This window comes from Schistocerca americana, chromosome 2 (genome assembly GCF_021461395.2).
Source record: "Schistocerca americana isolate TAMUIC-IGC-003095 chromosome 2, iqSchAmer2.1, whole genome shotgun sequence".
Lineage (NCBI taxonomy): Eukaryota > Metazoa > Arthropoda > Insecta > Orthoptera > Acrididae > Schistocerca > Schistocerca americana.
The window spans coordinates 94,859,155-94,881,499 of NC_060120.1; the positions used below are offsets into that span (position 1 = coordinate 94,859,155).

General features: G+C 43.4%; 1 pseudogene; it reads left to right on the forward strand.

Annotated features, from left to right (window-relative positions):
• The first annotated feature begins 256 nt into the window (after window positions 1-256).
• Window positions 257-374, forward strand: LOC124597502 (annotated as a pseudogene).
• The last annotated feature ends 21,971 nt before the right edge of the window (window positions 375-22,345 follow it).

Consider the following 22,345-nt stretch of genomic DNA (forward strand, 5'->3'; position numbering starts at 1 on the left):
TTCTAATTATTATGGATATTAAATGGGATCTAATTTCTGGCGAATAGGAAGTCAGAGAGACTATCAACTGAAAATGAAATTCTTTTAACAAATTACTATATTGTTGTGCCCTGTTGCCTGTTACCGATGTGCCATCAATCAAGAAAGCACGACCGCCATGTTGCGCATGCGCTGTCTGCTACAACTACGGCAGGGTTATACATTTCTCCAGCTACCTGCCAGCTACAAATTTCGCAAATTTTAACATTTTTAAACAGCCAACGGCCTTGCCGCAGTGGTAACTCCGGTTCCCGTCAGATCACCGAAGTTAAGCGTTGTCGGGCTGGGCTAGCACTTGGATGGGCGACCATCCGGTCTGCCGAGCGCTGTTGGCAAGCGGGGTGCACTCAGCACCTGTGAGGCAAACTGAGGAGTTACTTGATTGAGAGGTAGCGGCTCCGGTCTCGGGAGCTGACATACGGCCGGGAGAGCGGTGTGCTGACCACATACCCCTCCATATCCGCATCTAGTGACGCCTATGAGCTGAGGATGACACGGCGGCTGGTCAGTACCGTTGGGCCTTCATGGAGTTTTAACATTTTTAAACACCTACTGTGTGACTTAACAGCTAATATTCTTTCGACGTATTATTTCCTTACAAAAAATGTCAGGGCGGTTCTCTTGGACAGTTCTCTTGTCAGTCTGGGATCTGCTTTACTTGCGATTGGTTTGAGCCGTCTTTCCACTTTGAATCACCCCCGTACTCACACTGCCAGATATTTAACGGATGTGAATGATTCCGTTGGTTGTTCTGCAATCGGGTAATCTGCCAGTAATGGGTCTTTCCTCCAATTTATTCGTGGTACACCGAGGTGACAAAGGTCATGGGATACCTCCTAACATCGTGCTGGACGTAATGTTTCCCGGCCTAGTGCAGCAAATGGACGTTGTGTGGACTCAACAAGTCATTGGAACTTCCCTGCACAAATGTTGAGCCATGTTGCCTCTATAGCCGCCCACAATTGCGAAAGTGTTGCGGGTGCAGAATTTTGTGCAAGAACTGAGCTCTCGATTACGTCTATAAATGTTCGATGGGATTCATGTCAGGCGATGCGGGTGGCCATTTCACTCACTCGAATTGTCGAGAATGTTCTTCAAACCAATTGCGAACAATTGTGGCCCGCTGACATGGTACATTTGCCATCCATAAAAGTTACCTCGTTGTTTGCGAACGTAATGTCAATAAATAGCTGCAGATGGTCTCCATATAGCCGAAGCTAAGCGTTTCCAGCCAATGTTCGCTTCAGTTGGACCAGAGGACCCAGTCCATTCCATGTAAACATAGTTCACACAATTATGGAGCCACCACCAACTTGCTCACTGCCTTTTCGGCAACTTTGTCCATAGTTTTGGAGGATCTGCGCCACACTCGAACCCTGCCATCTGTTATCACCAAAATAAATCGTGGCTCATCCGACCAGGCTACCGTTTCCAGTCGCCCAGGGTCCAACCGAAGAACTCAGGAGAGGCGCTGCAGAGTGTTTGCTAGCAAAGGCAATCCCCCCCCATCGTCTGATGCCGTAGCCCATATTAACGCCAAATTTCGCCTCACAGACCCAATGAATACGTTCTTCGTACGTCGCACATTGATTTCGGCGATTATTTCAAGCAGTGTTGCTTGTCTGTTAGCACTGACAACTCTTTAGTGACGCCGCTGTTCTCGGACGTATAGTGAGGACCCTCGGCACTGCGTTGTCTGTGGTGAGAGGTGGTTCCAGAAATTTCGCACTCTGGGCGCACTCCTGACGTTGTGTATCCCAGAACATTGAATTCCCTAATGACTTCCGAAATGGAAGCGTAGAGACTCACTAATGTCAAAACGAGGAAACCGTATTCTTGTCGTGGTTTGTCCAATCGCACTATCCCCAAACAAAGCGCGAATATTTCTGCCTAGCCTTCGCTGTGTCACCTCTCTACTGAACTCAAGCAGACGACTATGTAGAAATAGTTCGTATTTCTCCAATTCGCACTCCATTTTAAGGCATCCAAATCTCTACTCACCATCTCCAAATGACAAAATTATACTGTTGCGTTATTCAGTCCAAAGGTTGGTTTCATGCAGCTCTCCATGCTACTCTGTCCTGTGCAAGCTTCTTCATCTCCGAGTAACTATTGCAACCTACATCCTTCTGAATCTGCTTAGTGGATTCCTCTCTTGGTCTCCCTCTACGATTTTTACCCTTCACGTTTCCCACCAATACTAAATTGGTGATCCCTTGATGCCTCAGAACGTGTCCTACCAACCGATCCTTTCTTCTAGTCGAGTTGTGTCAAAAATTCCTCTCTCCCAACTCCATTCAGTACCTCCATATTAGTTACGTGATCTACCCACTTAATCTTCAGCATTCTTCTGTAGCACCAAATTTCAAAATCTTATATTCTCCTCTTTTCTAGACTGTTTATCGTCCATATTTCACTTTCATACACGGCTACACTCCTTATAAATACTTTCAGAAACGACTTCCTGACACTTAAGTCTATACTCAGTGTTAACAAATTTCTCTTCTTCAGAAACGCTTTCCTTGCCATTGCCAGTCTACATTTTATATCCTCTCTACTTCGACCATCATCAGTTATTTTGCTCCCCAAATAGCAAAACTCATCTACTACTTTAAGTGACTCATTTCCGAACCTCGGCATGACCTGATTTAATTCGACTGCATTCCATTATCCTCGTTTTGCTTTTATTGATTTTCACCCTATACACTCCTTTCAAGACACTGTCCATTCCGTCCAACTGCTCTTCCAAGTCCTTTGCTGTCTGACAGAATTACTATGCCATCGGCAAACCTCAAGTTTTTTGTTACTTATCCCTGAACATTTTTTTCTTTTTCTCTTTTTTTATTGCTTGCTCAATATACAGATTGAACAACATCGGGGATAGTCTACAAACCTGTCTCACTCCCTTCCTAACCACTGCATCCCTTTCGTGCCCTTCGACACGTATAACTGCTATCAGGTTTCTGTATAAATTATATATAGCCCTTCGCTCGCTGTATTTTACCCCTGCCACCTTCAGAATTTGAAAGTGAGTCTTCCATCAAATATGTCAAAATTACAATAGGTAAACATAAATAGCAACAGTGAACTACAAGTAAAAAAAGGCAATCGCTAAACAAACCCTTACATCTAGCTCCAACTACCATTCTAACTCGCTTCGTACGGCCAAAATCGCGTGGATGCTTTGTCACACGAATCACCTGAGCACAAATGACAGCTCCGCCAATGCACTGCCCTTTTATACATCTGTATATGTGCATATCACTGTCCCATGACTTTTGTCTCTCTGCGCACATTAATTTGTTTTGTATGAATACAGCAAAGCTGTTACAATGAACCCTAGTTTCCCTTTCCGAAGTACTGCCTAGGCACTCGCCAGCGCCTCCGAAGGACGGGGGCTGCCGTAGTCCCGTGAGCAGGGATGGAATCCCCCGCAGGGGCCGGCCGGCAGCCGGCCTCTGTGTGGGGGCGGACCAGGCTTCCTCAGAGGAACAACCCGCCGTCCCGCCCCCGAGCAGTCGGCGCCGATTAATCACCGCCCCCAGCTGATTCGCCGAGGCAGTCTCGGCTGCACGGGAGCTGCGGTGCCGGTGGGGGCGGTGGGGCGGAGGCGGCCCGCAGCACACGAGCGTCAGCGCAGATGCTCCGTCCTGCGGCGCACCGGCTCGCTGCTAGAAGCAACGTCCTACCAGCTACAACAGCGCATGTGGCTGTCTCTGAGAAAAGTCAACAAGCGTGTAGATAGAGATAAGACGTTACGTTACATAACGTAATATCTGTTATTAGGGTGGTGCATAAGTTTAAAATATTTTTCCGTAATTATAAACGTAGACTTCCGCGGCCATTGTCACATTCAATAAATTTTTTTGGGTTTGTGACAGCATTATCGGTATACAAACTACCGACGTTTCGGTCCCTGTTGCGAGTGACCTCTTCAGGGCGTTTTTGTTTACAGTGAACAAAAAACCCTGAAGAAGGTCACTTGCAATAGGGACCGAAACGTCGATAGTTTTGTATATTGACAATGGGGTCACAAATCCAGAAAAATTTTATTGAACGTTTATCCGTAAGTTTAATAATCACAACAGATACACATATCAGAGACGGAAGTCGTCAATGAGATATTGTCCTTCGCTATTTACAACGTTCTGCCAACGCTTCGATAACATTCGAATTCCGCGATTGTAGAAATCACGTCGTTTTGACGGGAAGAACTTGTCAGGCCACAATCAGAGGGCGTTTTCATCCGGAAAGAAAGTTCCTTGAAGTTTACGTTGTGTTTGGGGATAATGTCATTGGACAGAGCTCGGCAAGAAAGTGGTTTTCTCGTTGTGAGTAGGGTCCAACGCTTCCTGGTCCTTGTTTTCGGACTGCGTGTGTATGATGTCTCAGTTGTTGACATTTAATGGCCTCGTGGAAGCAATTTCTACAACACCATTGGTGTTCCATCAGATGCATATTCATTATCTTTTGTGGAAGCGTCTTTGTACGGGCAGTTGATGCTTTGCTTGGGCTCAACCGTATCTTCACCAATAACGATACGGGATAGGAGTGGTCGGTGTCGTTCACTAACCAACTGATGACGAGCAAGCAGAGGTGCACTTGTGGCAACCCCCTGATTTTTGGACTTTGGCTTGGAGCATGTAGTACCCATACACTCGATTTTTTAACCTTCCCCATTGCATTCAAATGTCGCAAGATGGTGGACTGATCACAGTTTATCGCGTTAGCCAGTTCTCAAGTACACTGATGTGAATTATTGTGGATTAATGCGTTTGAACTATCTTCATCAAACCCTGAATATCTTCCTGACATTAGTGACTCATTACGTTACGGAAGACATGGAGAGTCACTATTGTCAAAATAATCCTTCTTAAAACAAGAAAACGAATTGTTTCGTCGTGCTGTGTCCAATGGAATTATCCCCACACACGGCGCAAATGTTTCTGGCGATGTCCACTGCTGTCACCCCTCTACCGAACTCAAACATAGGAAGCTGTCGGAAAAGTTCTGATTCCTCCACGTGGGACTCCATTTTGTAACGTCCAAATCTCCACTCACTACCTCCAAATGACGAAAATGACAATATGTAAATTCAAACAGCAACGATGAACTACATATATAAAGTGATAATAAATAAATCCATAACAGTCGAGATACAAACATGCAAAACGAAAATGGTACCAACGTATGCATCAACCTAATACATTTCGTTGATTTAGTGGAATATGCAAGAGATTAAAGGAATCGAGTTTTCTTAAGCTCGATAAAGCGCGACAGTTTAAATAATGAGTGCTTTAGCAATGTGTTGTCACAGTTGCTGGTGAGTCTTCCGGCCTGCAAGGTAGTAGTCCTGACAATTCGTCCAGTGCTGCGTTTCACGTCTTCAGAGGTTCTGGCGGTTCCGCTGAGCCTTGATGGGTCGGACGTAAGAGAGCGACATAAGTACCGTGAAAAAGTGGCGTGGTAGAAATTTACACGTGACCGGCAGAGATAATCCTCATCGAATGTAGACTTCACTCTCCAACTGTCATCTGTCAAAGATAAAACTTATCTAGCATTTCTGTGGAGTTACCGTCCATGTGTAACCATATTTCACGGCTTATTCTGTAAACTTGTCGTAATTTTTTTTTTAATATTTCAGTAGTTTTTCTGTACACAGAGGTGACTAAAGTCGTGGGATACCTTCCAATATCGTGCCGGACCTCCTTTCGCACTGCATAGTGTAGTAGCTCGACACGGTACAGACTCAACAAGTTGGATGGAATTCGAGTCGGGCGATCTGACTTGCTACATCACTCTCTCGAATCGTCCGGGATGTTCTTCAAACCATTCGCGAAGAACTGTGGCGCAGTGACAAGGCGCACTGTTATCCATAAAAATGTCACCCTTGTTTCGGACAATGAAGCCCATGAATGGCTGCAAATGGTCTCCAAGTAGCCGAACATAACCCTTTTCAGTCAACGATCGATTTAGTTGGACCAGAGGACCCCAGTCCATTCCATATAAACACAGTCCACACCATTATGGTGTCACCACCGACTTGCACAGTGCTTTGTTGACAACTTGGGTTCATAGCTTCTTGGTATCTTCACAACTCTAGAACCCCATCATCATCTCTTACCAACTGAAATCGTGACTCAATTAACCAGGCCACCGTTTTTCAGTCGTCTAGGGTACAACCGATATGGTACGGTCACGAACCAAGGATAGGCGCTGAAGGCGATGGCGTGCAAAGGTACTCACGTCGATCGTCTGCTGCTACATCCCATTAATCCCAAAATTCATCGTATACTCCTAAAAGGAACGTTCGTCGTACATTCCCACACTGATTTCTATGGTTATTTCACGCATTGTTGTTTGTTTGTTGCTACTGACGACTCTAGCCATACGTTGCTACTATCGGTGGTTAAATGAATGCCGTCGGCCCCTGCGTTGTCTGTGGTGAGAAGTAATCCTGAAATTTGATATTCAGGGCACACTCCTGACACTTTGGATTTCGGAATATTGAAATCCCTAACGATTTCCGAAGTGGAAAGTCCTGTGCGTGTAACTTCAACTGCCATTTCGCTGTTAATTCCCTTCATGCGACCATAATGACGTCGAAAACATTTTCACCTGAATCAACTTGTGTACGCGATATTGTTGTCATCTGCAGATGTGCGTATCGCTATCCCATGTCTTTGTAATCTCAGTGTATATCCATGGACGATAGTTAGTTATTGTAGTTAACATTTAGATTTAGGAAAACTTCATAGTTTGCTGGCTGAAGAGTTGATCTGTTGCAGCAGAATTTCTTAACTTCCGTAGTCGGAAGAGACCTTTGAGTTTTTTGTCGAATATGAGAATAGAAAAATTAACTGTAGCAGAACGCGATCTTCAGCCAAGGACCATGAAATCAATGTTTTGCCTATAATGACTATAATGCAAGACTATATAGAAAAATCATCGATATATACAAAGATGGGGACAATTTTGACAGAACAGAGGGAGTCATAAATTTAGTGATGCTATAAAGTGTGGGCGTGGGGTAAGGACCGTCCAGGTGGATTCACTGGACACATTTCAAATCATTATTTACGGCTAAACAGACAATCGCGATACTGCAGTTCCTTGTAAGAGCAACCTCACAATCGTCGACCGTAACACAGTATAACAGCCGTCTGCATTTCGTCACCTTTGCCGATAAGGAAAAAAATATTTCTCCTTGCGAAACACTGAAGACATTTGCACGTTAATTCTTAATTTCTTTTAAAACCACTCTTTAACAGACAACGCTAAAAGCATACGTAACATATCAGTTAGCTTCACATACACTGTAACATTCGCGTAGCTTTAGCGCATCTAGCGTACTAAACCTTAAATGGTGGGAACGATACATCAATAGATCCCAAAATTATTCCACAACCTGTTATAAAATCTCAGTGTCACCAGCGCAATAATTACTTAACAGCAATAAAACGGTGGCAACCTTCATAAGTTAATCTTTCAATCAAACATCACGTTTTAAAGGACACATACGTAATCAATTTACCGTCGAGTAAACAGAATTTCTTAACGAAATTCAGAATTGTGTATATACGATATATACACGGTGCGAAAATCCACGAGTGACCCTGAACAATAAAAAGTGTGATGTCCTCCACACTAGGACTAAAAAATGTTTTTCCTGTAAGTTTAGGTTACACGATAAATGATAGAAATCTAAAGACTGTCATTTCAACTAATTATCTACGGAAGAGGTGACCAAGATTTCGGTTCGCGGGCCATGCCCAGAGCCAAGTGCCAATGCGTAGAGCCTCGCTTCACATATCCCGCACCACATCACGGAGCTGTATGCGTACGAAAGGTGGGGAAGAGAGGAGAACAACGAACGTGCCGCATTTAAAAGGCACTCGTACTGCAAATGACTTGGTTTTATATTTCACGTTTCTCGACAGCATAGATCGCAAACAAAACAAGTTCCCAGTATTACTTAACTTTTTTTGGCGCATTAAAGACATAATATAATTTTTATCTGGTATAAACCGCAGACATACAAACGCACGCAGAAAATTTCACAGTTTCGCAGTCAAGTTGCCACGCAGGCGTGACTTTTTTACTTTCATGATCGAAAAAAGGTTTTTTCGCACAAATATGTCGATCGAAATATTGTAGCACTTTTGCAACCTCATTATGGAGATTTGGTAAATATATCTGAGAAAAGCGCTGTAGACGCCCTGGACAGTTTTAACATAAAACGATTTGTAATTAAAACTGGAATTACCTTGCAGGTCAGTCACATCTGCACGAGCATCGGGGCACTTTTAATGGAAACGGCAAACGGTCTCATAAACAACTCGAAAACAGATGTGTGACTGACAATGTGCTAAAAATCTTTATAAAACTATCGTTGTAATTCTTGCAAGGCCACAATGAATTCTTCAAACATCGCGTTTTGTTTAACGCTAGTGAGCTTATGGAAATGAATTATCTTTTTCAGAATGTGTCTCTTCTACAACGCGATTTTGTTTTTAAATGCATCTCCATCAAATCAGAAAAAAGTTATCTTGCAATGTCTTGCTGTGAGCAGTGTGCAGCCAAGTCAACTACAATGCGAGATTTGCTTTCCTTTCTGCGTGTTCTAATTTCCGTACCTGCTCTTCCTTTTCCTTCATAACTTCAACAATAGCGAGATTTAAATCCAAAACCCGTTCCATACCTTAACCAATGTACTTCACAATAGTGAAGTCTCCATATTCGTCGTTCATTTCCCCGGAAAACTGCTGCAATTGAAAATGCAATAACGGGTGCTACTTCAGAAATTTTACTATTGGTGCCTTCAGTTTCTTCAAGTGGTCCATGTCTGCATCTACATCTACATCTACATGGATACTCTGCAAACCACATTTAAACGCCTGGCAGAGGGTTCATCGAACCACCTTCACAATTCTCTATTATTCCAATCTCGTATAGCGCGCGGAAAGAATGAGCACCTATATCTTTCCGTACGAGCTCTGATTTCCTTATTTTATCTTCGTGATAGTTCCTCCCTATGTATATCGGTGTCAACAAAATATTTTCGCATTCGGAGGGGAAAGTAGGGGATTGGAGTTTCGTGAGAAGATTCCGTCGCAAAGAAAAACGCCTTTCTTTTAATGATGTCCAGCCCAAATCCTGTATCATCTCTGTGACACTCTCTCCCATATTTCGCGATAGTAAAAAACGTGCTGTCTTTCTATGAACTTTTTCGATGTACTCCGTCAGTCCTATCTGGTAAGGATCATACGCCGCGCAGCAGATTTCTAAAAGAGGACGGACAAGCGTAGTGTAGGCAGTCTCCTTAGTAAGTCTGTTATACACTCCTGGAAATTGAAATAAGAACACCGTGAATTCATTGTCCCAGGAAGGGGAAACTTTATTGACACATTCCTGGGGTCAGATACATCACATGATCACACTGACAGAACCACAGGCACATAGACACAGGCAACAGAGCAAGCACAATGTCGGCACTAGTACAGTGTATATCCACCTTTCGCAGCAATGCAGGCTGCTATTCTCCCATGGAGACGATCGTAGAGAAGCTGGATGTAGTCCTGTGGAACGGCTTGCCATGCCATTTCCACCTGGCGCCTCAGTTGGACCAGCGTTCGTGCTGGACGTGCAGACCGCGTGAGACGACGCTTCATCCAGTCCCAAACATGCTCAATGGGGGCAGATCCGGAGATCTTGCTGGCCAGGGTAGTTGACTTACACCTTCTAGAGCACGTTGGGTGGCACGGGATACATGAGGACGTGCATTGTCCTGTTGGAACAGCAAGTTCCCTTGCCGGTCTAGAAATGGTAGAACGATGGGTTCGATGACGGTTTGGATGTACCGTGCACTATTCAGTGTCCCCTCGACGATCACCAGTGGTGTACGGCCAGTGTAGGAGATCGCTCCCCACACCATGATGCCGGGTGTTGGCCCTGTGTGCCTCGGTCGTATGCAGTCCTGGCTGTGGCGCTCACCTGCACGGCGCCAAACACGCATACGACCATCATTGGCACCAAGGCAGAAGCGACTCTCATCGCTGAAGACGACACGTCTCCATTCGTCCCTCCATTCACGCCTGTCGCGACACCACTGGAGGCGGGCTGCACTATGTTGGGGCGTGAGCGGAAGACGGCCTAACGGTGTGCGGGACCATAGCCCAGCTTCATGCAGACGGTTGCGAATGGTCCTCGCCGATACCCCAGGAGCAACAGTGTCCCTAATTTGCTGGGAAGTGGCGGTGCGGTCCCCTACGGCACTGCGTAGGATCCTACGGTCTTGGCGTGCATCCGTGCGTCGCTGCGGTCCGGTCCCAGGTCGACGGGCACGTGCACCTTCCGCCGACCACTGGCGACAACATCGATGTACTGTGGAGACCTCACGCCCCACGTGTTGAGCAATTCGGCGGTACGTCCACCCGGCCTCCCGCATGCCCGCTATACGCCCTCGCTCAAAGTCCGTCAACTGCACATACGGTTCACGTCCACGCTGTCGCGGCATGCTACCAGTGTTAAAGACTGCGATGGAGCTCCGTATGCCACGGCAAACTGGCTGACACTGACGGCGGCGGTGCACAAATGCTGCGCAGCTAGCGCCATTCGACGGCCAACACCGCGGTTCCTGGTGTGTCCGCTGTGCCGTGCGTGTGATCATTGCTTGTACAGCCCTCTCGCAGTGTCCGGAGCAAGTATGGTGGGTCTGACACACCGGTGTCAATGTGTTCTTTTTTCCATTTCCAGGAGTGTATTTTTAAATTTTTTTTGAAATGTGTTCTACATGGGCGTGACCCACTGTGGCGCTGTTAAACTGCTGTCAAATGGTGTTATTATTAACGTCCGTGTTCATCGGGTACATTTTAGTGATGTGAGATAAAGTATGTGTTGTGGCTAACCTGTGATGGTTCAATATATATCTCTGGTGTGATTGTCGATTGTTTCATGTTTATTTACTCTGTCGTTATCTCGAAAATATTCGTAATTAATTCTGTTTCTTGAGTCTCTGTTTTGTTGAAGTATAATAATGAGTAAAAGTAAAGTTATTAGAAATCCTCTGAAGGCTTTTAAGAAAAGGAGAAATGTTGGAAACCCAAAGGTATGTGTGATTACTGTAAACAATAAAGACGATAACCAAGTGAGTGAACCTAACCTCTCAAGTACACCTGCCTATAGCAGTCAAAGTGGGAAGGAAAATACTTCACAGAAGCAGCTTGGTTCAATGAGTGAAAACTATGAATGTTTTATGGGCGAATCGGATGTGAATGAAATATTTGATATGTCGGTTCTCAAAGGACTTTTTTCAAACTGTGTAAGATGTATTCATTGTAGTGAAGTTGGTCTGGAACTCTCCATAATAAAGCACGTAGTACTTGCTAGTGAAATACAACTGAAATGTGATAAGTGTTCATACATGACCACCTTTTGGAACAGTGTTACAGTAACTGCAACTGAAGAAAATGGTAGCAAAATCTACGAACACAACAACGAGCGATGCTTGCTTTAGACAAGGAACGCCTTCGGGCTGCAGACAGGGCTGTAAAGAGTCTAGAAATACAAGCAAGAGTAAACAGGAGGAGGAACAAGAGGAAGCTGGAGTAGGAGTTTGCAGAGGATGAAGATAATCCATCCTATGGACCTGGAATGCACTAAAAAGTTAATCCAATCTTTGTCGCTCGATTCCCAAAACTTTTATTTTCTCATACTAATTACATGTTTTCTAAGGATCTTACAAACATATTTGTTTCAAACTTTCAGTAAATGTTACACAGTACCTTCTGCATAATTTAACACAGCCTTTTTCCAAAAAACTGTATATTTTTGAATATATAAATAAAAAATTGCAAAAAAATGTTGTGAATTTTCATTACAATTGAAAAAAAATCTTCTTTAATAACTGAACTAAAATTTTGTAAAATCCCTTTGTTAAGTTGTAGCCCATATTCCAATAAATAATCTGTAAAAAGTTCAACTTCCTACCTCAAATACTTCGTGAGGAAAGATGTAATTTATAAGCGTTATTTTAACACTGCAAGTATAGGGCGTTCCGGAGCCCCTTAATGCCTTCTGTAAATACGTTTCGTCATAGTTGTTGTAAGTGGTGTTATAATGGATTTTGTACATCCGTATATAATTTGGTCAAAACTGTCAACAAAGATAACTTTTACAGTGTAAGTCAACAATCGATATTTTTAAAAAAATTGACATGTTTATATTTGTTTGGTTCTCATATTTGGGATGACTTATTTATTAGAAAATGGTCTTATAATTCCAAACCTAGGTCACAGAGAAATAATAAAGTTTCTGAAACAAGGCTAGAAATCGTTTCGTTTAGTTAATACCAGAAATTCTTTTGTTTAACATGTCCCCCAATGACAATAACTACACACATGTCAGTGCTTAAAAGTAAACCACGTAGAAAACAGAGCACTGTATCAAATCTCTATGACAAAAAACATTGTGGTAGTGAATTAGCATTAGGAAGTTACCAGTTCCAAAACAAAACCCACAACTCTCTGCTAATATGATTCTTTCAGTTCTCTGTCTCTTCCTAACCGCTAAAATACATACAGTTTCCATTTGAAATTACGTTTATTTTCTAGACGTATGACGTCGTGCAGTGTAATGAAAGTGCTGCGTGACCTACTAATGGATCGCCGGTACGATACGCTAGCGGCCGAGAAGGAGGGGTGGTGTGACCCACGTAATTGACGGCAGGGCTGATCCGGCCGTCAGCTAACTGATGCGACAACGACGGCCGACAATGGAGCAACGTGTGACGTTGTTATCGGCGGTGCCCTGGTCAATTAGGTTATTAGTTACCCCGCGGGAGGCGGGCAACGTACCTGCGGGCCTTCCCATCACTCCTGCTGTCTTCACTGCGACCCGCACCTCCTCCCCCCCCCCCCCCCTCCTTTCGTCATCCCACCACTTCCTTATCGCTGCCCCATTATGGCACCTGCGTTTTCCGGATAAAGAGGTATAGTGTACAACGGGAGAATTGTCTCTACTTTGTATATAATAGCAGCACTGTAATTAGTATCTGCGACAAAAAAAAAAGGTCGCACAACAAACGAATAATCCGATTGGGACGGAAACCGACGGATGTGATGTACATGAACAGACAAACAAATGATTACAACTGCAGAAAAATTGGATGATTTATTCAAGAGAAAGAGCTTCACAAATTGAACATGTCACTAGGGCAGGGGTCTCCAAACTACGGCCCGCGAGCCGAAACCGGACCGCGAGGTCCGGCTAACCGGCCCGCGTTAGCTGGCTGGACATCCCTGGTATCCGGACCGCCAAATATTTGCGGTGGTGCCTGTACTGCCAACCATTGAGTTTCGAGGCCTATCGTGACCAATACACCGCGACATTGTCGGAGCTCTATCTTTACAAAGCAGAAGGTCATGGTTAAACTTGTGACTATCCACAATAAACAGACAGACCATTCTCCGTTCGATAGCAGACTAGTTTGCCGAAAACATTTTAAGCAAAAAAATTCTTTGGATTTTATTCAACTCACGAGTCTGGTGCAAGTCTTTCAAATGGACGCCACTTCGGTGACAGGACGCTTTCGTGAAGAATGTGCAGTGACATACATTTTTGTCGGTGAAATTCGCCAGAATAAAATATGCCAGAAATTCGGTCAGGTATGTCCACCAATCAAAATTATGTAACTAAATAAAAATCGTAGTTCGTTTCAGTGCTAGCTATTCCCACAACCTTAGATTTATGCGATTTCATCTTTCCTTTAGCCTTACATTACGGTGATCATGGAGTGCTAGTGCTCTTTAATCCCACTTGGTAGATCTTGGCACTTACGACTTCGTGGAGGAATCAATGTGGCCCGAAGACTAAAACGATTGGAGACCCCTGCACTAGCGCAATGGTCCACCCCTAGCTCTTATGCAACCAGTTATTCGGCTTGGTGTTGATTGACAGAGTTGTAGGAAGTCCGTCTGAGGGACATACTGTCAAGGTCTGCCCAACTGGGGCGTTAGATCGTCAAATGCCGAGATGGGAGGACGCTCCCAATAATACTCCATACGTTCTTGATTGGCGACGGTTCCGGGAAACAAGCAATTATCTTGCTGAAATGTAAGCCCAGAGTGGCTCGCCATGAAGGGCAACAAAATGGGCTGTCGAATATCGTTGACGTGCCACTGTTCTGTAAGAGCGCCGCGGATGACGACCGAAGGGGACCTGCTATGAAAATAACTGGCACTCCAAGACATCATTCCTGACAAGGGAACCTCCCAATCTCACTCCCCTCAGATTTAGTTATAAGTTAGCACAGTGGATAGGTCTTGAAAAACTGAACACAGATCAATCGAGAAAACAGGAAGAAGTTGTATGGAACTACGAAAAAAATAAGCAAAATATACAAACTGAGTATTCTATGCGCAAGATAGGCAATATCGAGGACAATGTGAGCTCAGGAGCGCCGTGGTCCCGTGGTTAGCGAGGGTAGCTGCGGAAGGAGAGGTCCTTGGTTCAAGACATCCCTCGAGTGAAAAGTTTACGTTCTTTATTTTCGCAAAGTTATGATCTGTCCCTTCGTTCATTGACGTCTCTGACCACTGTAATAAGTTTAGTGTCTGTGTTTTGCGACTGCACTGCAAAACCGTGCGATTAGTAGACGAAAGGACGAGCCTCTCCAATGGGAAACGAAAACATTTGATCGCAAGGTCATAGGTCAACCGATTCCTCCACAGGAAAACACGTCTGATATATTCTATACGACACTGGTGACGGCATGTGCGTCACATGACAGGAATATGTTGTCGACGCACCTCACTTGTACACTTGACGAATGGGTAAAAAGATTCTTCTATCTTGCCCGATTTAGGTTTTCTTGTGGATGTGATAATCACTACAAAAAAGTGATGAAAACACGAGTTTGTCACATAAACTGCAACAAATGAATGCAACAGTTTCACAGTCGCAGAGTTTTCCCTGTGCTCTGTCAAAACATATGTTTTTAACGTTTTCAAATTTTTCCGTGTGTAGACCGTCAAATCCTGCATATGTCCAAGCATATTTGACCATGTCCTGGAATTTTGGAGAGTGGAGTTGATTATGTGTAAGCGCCTGAATCTTTGATAATTGTCTGAAAATAAAAATTTAAACTTTTCACTCGAGGGAAGACTTGAACCAAGGACCTCTCGTTCCGCAGCTGCTCACGCTAAGCACGGGACCACGGCGCTCCGGAGTTCACATTGTCCTTGATATTGCCTATCTTGCACATGGAATACTCAGTTTGTATATTTTGCTTATTTCCATACAACTTCTTCCATGTTTTCTCGATTGATCTATGTTCAGTTTTTCAAGGCCTATCCACTGCGCCAACTTACAGCTAAATCTGAGGGGGGTGCGATTCGGAGGTTCCCTTGTGAGTGTTACTCCGTCCGGCGGACAGCAGTCAGGATGGTTTCCTACTGTCGTCCGAGGCGTCGCCAGACACATCTTCGCTGGTCATCATGGCTCACTTTGAAGCTGGACTCGTCACTGAAGGCAATTCTACTCCATTAAATGGGATTCCAGGCCGAAGACTTGTCACGAGACGCTCTGGACAGTGGCGTGATACGGACCTGACTATCGCCCGCCATTTGGTCCGGCAACCAGAGGCCCTTCTGAGACATGACACATATAACAGACGAGGTTGCGGTGTGGTAGTACATATATGTGCAAACGTACATTGTCACGTCCAAATAAAGCCCAAATAAATGTTCTTTCAAATTAAACTTCTCGACAAATAGCTGGACAATTCTATAGCTTTGAATCCACTCCCTGAGGTCTTGCATATTTGCCTGAACACTTAATTGTAATTGGAGATGCTAACATCAGTTTTCTAAACAGGAGCATATCCGAAAATAAAATCCACGTGTTTAATGTACCTACCAGCTCCAAGCTTACACTGCTTCCAATGGATCAATTTTTGCACAGCAGACACCAAAGAACCAAGCAACCGTCTCCAAATAGTGCAATCCGCGCTGATCATATCTCTGTGCATGGCTTGTCTGCTCATGATGTATTGTTCATGACTTACTCGTTGTAATGTCGAAAGAACAAACCGCAAGTGGTGACTTTTAGATTTTAAGAGCCTGAATATGTCTGAGCTTACAGCTGACGCTTACGATACTTCTTGATAGGCAATGGCAGGAAATAACTTTGACATAAATTATGAAGTATGTTGTTTCTCTGAGAAACTCGATAAACATGCGCCTTGGCTTACCGATCATACAATATGAGTATCACAAACGCAGCACAAATGAAATATAAACGGCACTCGACCTCTGAGAATCATCTCGCCTATAAGCGACTACGCAACCGAGTTAGTCTGTAAGAAATCCAAAACTGTGGACTTTCACAGGCCCTCCGTCTTGTAGAAAAATCTAAGAGGTGTAGGAATAGGGATACACAAATCTGCTGCTCGGCCCCTAGTTCCTATTGAGGATATTTCGCCACGCCTACATCTCTACTCCAACGCACAAGAATGCAAAGCATCGATTCTCTTTAAAGTATCAGTGGTTGGTACAAACGAAAAATTTCTCTCCATTCGATAGCCTTAACATGGTCAGGAATTCATTTGCGCGAAATCGTTCGGCAGCTGCAGTACACAGAAGTAATGCAAATGATCAGTTTTCTCGTCGATCGACTGCTATCCATAACAACGACATATGTAACCATTCTCCAACCTGCATCATCTTCCGCATAGCCCGGATAGAGATAAAACCTCTATCCAGAAACCAATTCCCCCCAGGAACCCTCTGATTACAGGGCCATTTGCGTCCTATCAGCTTTATCTAAGGCTTCAGAACAAATACTTCAGGAACAACTTACATATAACTTCTGGATGAAACCCAGTCTGGTTTTTTGAAAAATCTTAGCACGACGACTGCTCTTATATAACAGTGACTGAAGAATTGAAAAAAAAAACAACCTAATGACAAAGAAGAGGTACTGTTATGTGTTTTTTGTATATCAGCACAGCTTTCGACACTGCCGACTTTGATAGTCTACTTGCTAAACTGAAAAGTCGGAACTATCCTTCAAGAGCTGTAGTCATTCCACTTGACCTTACGTACAACCAACAATGCGTAATTATCGGAACAAAGAGGTCACAATGGAGAAATGGAGTATCTGGGGTGCCACAAGGATCAGTTTTTGACCCATTGCTTTCCTAATCATTTGTTAATGATGTGTTGACTATTATCTCCCATTATACGAATTTACAAGCAGACGACCTTCAGTTATAGATCAGTGCAAGCCCAACAAACGTATGCACAGCAATCCACATTATAAATGCCAACTTACTTCCGTTACCACAGTGGGTGCAAAACGTAGTGACTTAACCAATCTAAGCCGCAAGCAACCTTAATCTCTCACAAAAGATTTATCACCCCTCATTTCAGAGAATCGCTTCCCCCTTAATCATGAACAGCACACAAATAAGCTTTTCTTCTTCTGTAAAGAATTTGGCGATAATTCTGGACCAACACTTAGACTGGATTGAACACACAACTTCAGTCTGTAGCAAGTCTCAGCATCGCTTTATTTACTACAGAGATATAAAAAGTACTTTTTTTCGGGCTTAAAAAGAAACTCGTAGAGTCACTAATAACTCCCATCCTTGACTAAAATGATCCTGTCATTCAAGGACTTTCGTATGGGAGCTGGCGCTGGCTGGAACTATCGATGAATATCTGTGTGCTACACATTTGTGAAAGGCTGAGACACGGATGAAGTGAGAAAGTGGAGGGAACTGGTTGTACACTGAAAGTCGAACACTCCCTATTATAGAAGTTCATTAATTTTCAGTAGCCCAACAACCTTTTTATACATTAGCAGAACAGCCAACATCATGCATTACCATTTCATTTATTTTCCTAAAGGAAAGTGTTAGTCGCTTCCTTTATTTAAGATCCAACAGTCATTAGTTAATCAGTTGCATCTTACATTGAAATCCTTTTGTTTTGTTTTTCAACATTCACCTACAAGACTTATGCAAAGGCAATACCCAAAAAATTTAAACAACAAATTTAAAACAATTTTCTAAACCAACATCCATTGAATAAAGTTGAATTTCAATACCTCAAATTGAAATTGTAAAAACTCGGATGATACCAGAAGACACTTCTTTTACAATAATCTATTAACTAACAATTCCAGAGGACACATGCCATAAATTTTCAGAGGTTAAGTCTACCAGAAGCATTTATAAAAGCACCTGATAACGATTAATTTAACTGAAGATCGCGCAGAAAATGATCAGCTCAAGTTCTCACTCGATTATTTACAGTTAAGTAACCAAAGGAAATGGAATTCAGTTTACCAAGAACAGTTACAACCATATTAATCTGAGAGATCCTTCCTATTTCCAGTAATTACTACACTGTGCCAATACACACGGTGCTCAAACAAGAAAAATTCCAGCGTACTATATAACTGCACATAGTCAGATGTTACAATAAAAGAAAAGACAACCTTTTATCACAGTACCATGTAGAGACTAATCTTGGTTAAAATTACTTAAAATCTACTAACCCCTTGGACCGTTTGTGTCTTTGTACTACTCGTACCACACGTCTCAGGGATGACTACCAGAACAACGGTAGGTTACAGTTCGTGCACTATTTCCACCGAACCAAATCAATTTATTCGTTACCGCCGCTGTCCATATATCTCTCCGTCTTAGGTCAACTTCACAACACAGTTCTACAGGGTTCTAGAACAAGATCCCTTCATCGGCTGAAGCCGAAACCAATCCCCTCGTTTTGAATGACCAAAGTTTCAAAAGTTCCAAAAGTGGCATCACCATGCTACACAAGATGGCTACCATGATGTGCAGTCTTCTTCCTCCGAACTAGCCAAAGTCTGTGCATGTGCCTTGCTTCACACAAGCACGCTCCTCTGCTTCCAGCAGCCTCACCAAATTCGTCCACTCTCTAGACGTTACGCTCGCGAAAACGTCCTGCACCCGCAAAGCCACTTCCCATCCTTGCTTGCGCGCACTCTCTCTCTCTCACTCTGGCCTCGTACGCCTCATCCATACCACAAAAGACATTCTTTGAAGACAAACCAGTCATCCGATCCCAGCGGAAATCTCGAACTATCCAACATGGTTCAATTTGTGATAAATGTTTTTTCCACATCACTCCGGCCTATGAACAGTTACTAGGCTGTGTGCCGGTAAGCATAGAGACTATCATACGTTGTATTTGCTCTATCGTGATCTAAATCATTGCCAGAAATACTCATTCTCCACAAAGTAAACTCCTCTTCGTACCATGACACAACGCTCCCATGTCTCTATCATTTCCTGAAACAGGAACTCGACTTAGGAACGTTCTTCTTCAAAACAGTGCAGAAACTGAAGCCCTTTCCAACTTCAAAAGACAGCTAACGTCTCACCTTCTGTCACAAGAGCTATCTCTTCAAGTACTTCTCTGCAGCTCACTCTCGTCAACTCTCCCTCTCCCCCAGTTTTCCTTCTCCCTTCTATCTATTGAAATTATCATCTTTCCTAACGGATAGTGTCACTATCAAGTCAATCTCTTTCATTGCACGTTCCACCTCATAATATAATAAAAAAGGCTTCAACTGGGCTAAAACTAAAAAAATCGTTCTTAATACCTCAATTAGATTATCATAATTATTAGAGCCTCTATCATTATTATTGTCATTATCATTTCCAAATCTTAATTTTATTAACAATGCAATTAATAAGTATTTTCATTGTTTTGTAATAACTAGTTAATATCCTTATTAATGCCTCTATTATTTTATCATCATTATTACTGTTACTATTATTATGATTGAAAGCTATTATTTTTATTAATAATGCTAATTATTAGTATTGTGAGTATTTTGTAATATTTTCTTATATGTGCTGTTTCTGGTCATTTGTAACAAATTATTTTAAAGCCCTAATCTTATCGGGCTGAATAAGCAATAAATCAATGAAAATAAATAATTTTGCTGACATAGCCCGAAGTCTCACACAAATAAATTTTATAGGTAAGCTTGTTAAACCTTACGAGCACATACTTCCAATGTATGTTCAAATTCCATTCAAAATTTTCTGCTTTTTAGATCTACGGAATACATTCAATACCAGTTTTATTTAGGTAAACATACGCGATTTGTGACACTTTGCCAGAGGAATTAATTGCAATGTATGAGAACATATCCGGATTGAAACTTTCATCCAGCATCGGAGTTAGCGCCGTATTGAAATTTCGTGACAGATTAAAATGTGTGCCAAACCGGGAATCGAACTCGTAACCTTGCCTTTCGCGCGCTGCTCTCTTTCAGGAGGTTTCAGAATAGCGCAGGGTTACTATTTCATCTTGGAAACGGTTTATTACGACGTACCTAAGACATTTCTCCATAGTATCCTTCCTTCAGGAAGTGTCAATTCCGTTACGAATGCAGGAGAATTTCTGTGAACTGAGGAGAGAGATGCAGCAGTGAGGCCGTGTCTTGAGTCGTGCCTGCCTCCTCAATCGGTAAGAGCACTGTCCATCAGAAACAAGGTTCCAGCTTCGACTTCCAGTGCAACACTAACTTTTGCTCTGCAAGGAAATTTCTGTGGCATTACGGTTTGCAGATGCTGATCATCTCCTAGAATTTCTAGAACTTATACTACAAAGATTCTCCGTTTTATACCAGGTAGCACAAATAGTTTGTATCATAGATAGGTGCATATGAGGGCTGGAACTTGAATAGTAGCAACTATTTATTTACAGCACGTACAAAATAGATACGTGTTTCTAAGTTTTACTAACCTTCGAAGTAGTCACCAGCATTGTGTATAGCCCGTTGCCAGCGAAGTGGAAGTCGTAGGATACTCTTAGCAGTGCCAGTTGTGTTGACAGTTCGAGCGGCGCGATCTATTGCCCGACGAATTTGTAGCAGTTCTGAAGCGAATGCCGTGAAGTGTGTTCTTCAATTTAGAAATCGAGTTGAACTCACGAGACCTTGAGTAGGGGAGTGCAGTATATGGTATAGCACTTAGTAGCTCCATGAGTCAAACAAATCAGTAACAGCTTGCACTGTACCTGCTTGAGCATTGTCCTGCAAAATGATGGTCAGGTCCTGCAGAAAGTATCATCACTTCTGTCTCTAAGCTGGTCGTGGGTTGTGTTCCAAAAGTGAACAGCATAGCGACAGAAGTGATGATACTTTCTGCAGGAGCTGACCATCATTTTGCAGGACAATGTTCAAGCACGTACAGTGCAAGCTGTTACTGATTAGTTTTTTTTTTAATAATTCAAACAATTATAATCATAATCTACTAGTTATAAGCTACACTGAAGCGCCAAGGAAACTGGTGTAGGCATGTATATTCAAAACAGAGATACGTGTCCGCGTCTCGTGGTCTTGCGGTAGCGTTCTCGCTTCCCACGCACGGAGTCCCGGGTTCGATTCCCGGCGGGGTCAGTGATTTTCTCTGCTTCGAGATGACTGGGTTCATCATTTCATCCTCGTTCACACGCAAGTCGCCGTAGGGGCGTTAAAGAACTGGTGGAGTGGCGGCCGAACCGCCCCGCGAGGGGTCTCCCGGCCACCAATGCCATACGCTCATTATTACTACAGAGATACGTAACCAGGCAGAATACTACGCTGCGGTCGGCAGCGCCTATATAAGACAACAAGTGTCTGGCACAGTTGTTATTTCGGTTGCTGCTGTTACAATGGGAGGTTATCAAGGTACAAGTGACTTTGAATGTGGTGTTATAGTCGGTGCGCGATCGATGAGACGCAGCATCTCCGAGATAGCGATAAAGTGGGGATTTCCCCCGATACGTCAAGATACGACTCTGACAGGCGACGCGTCCATAGGCATCCTGTCTGATCACCTGCATCCATTTATGTCCATTGCGCATTCCGACGGACTTGGGAAATTACAGCAGGACAATGAGACACCTAACACGACCAAGATTGCTACAGGAAAACTTTTCTGAGTTTAAACATTTCCGCTGGCCACCAAATTCCTGAGATATAAACATTATTGAGCATATTTTGGATGCCTTGCAACGTGCTGTTCAGATGAGATCTCCACCCCCTCTCACTCTTACGGAGCTATGGACAGCTCTGCAGGATTCGTGGTGTCAGTTCCCTCCAGCACTACTTCAGGCAATAGTCGAGTCCATCTCACGTCATGATGCAGCACTTCTGCGCGCTCGCGGGGGCCCTACACAGTATTAGGCAGGTGTACCTGTTTCTTTGGCTCTTCAGTGTATAAGCTTATATTAAAGCTGTAGCACAGTAAATCAGGTATTACAGA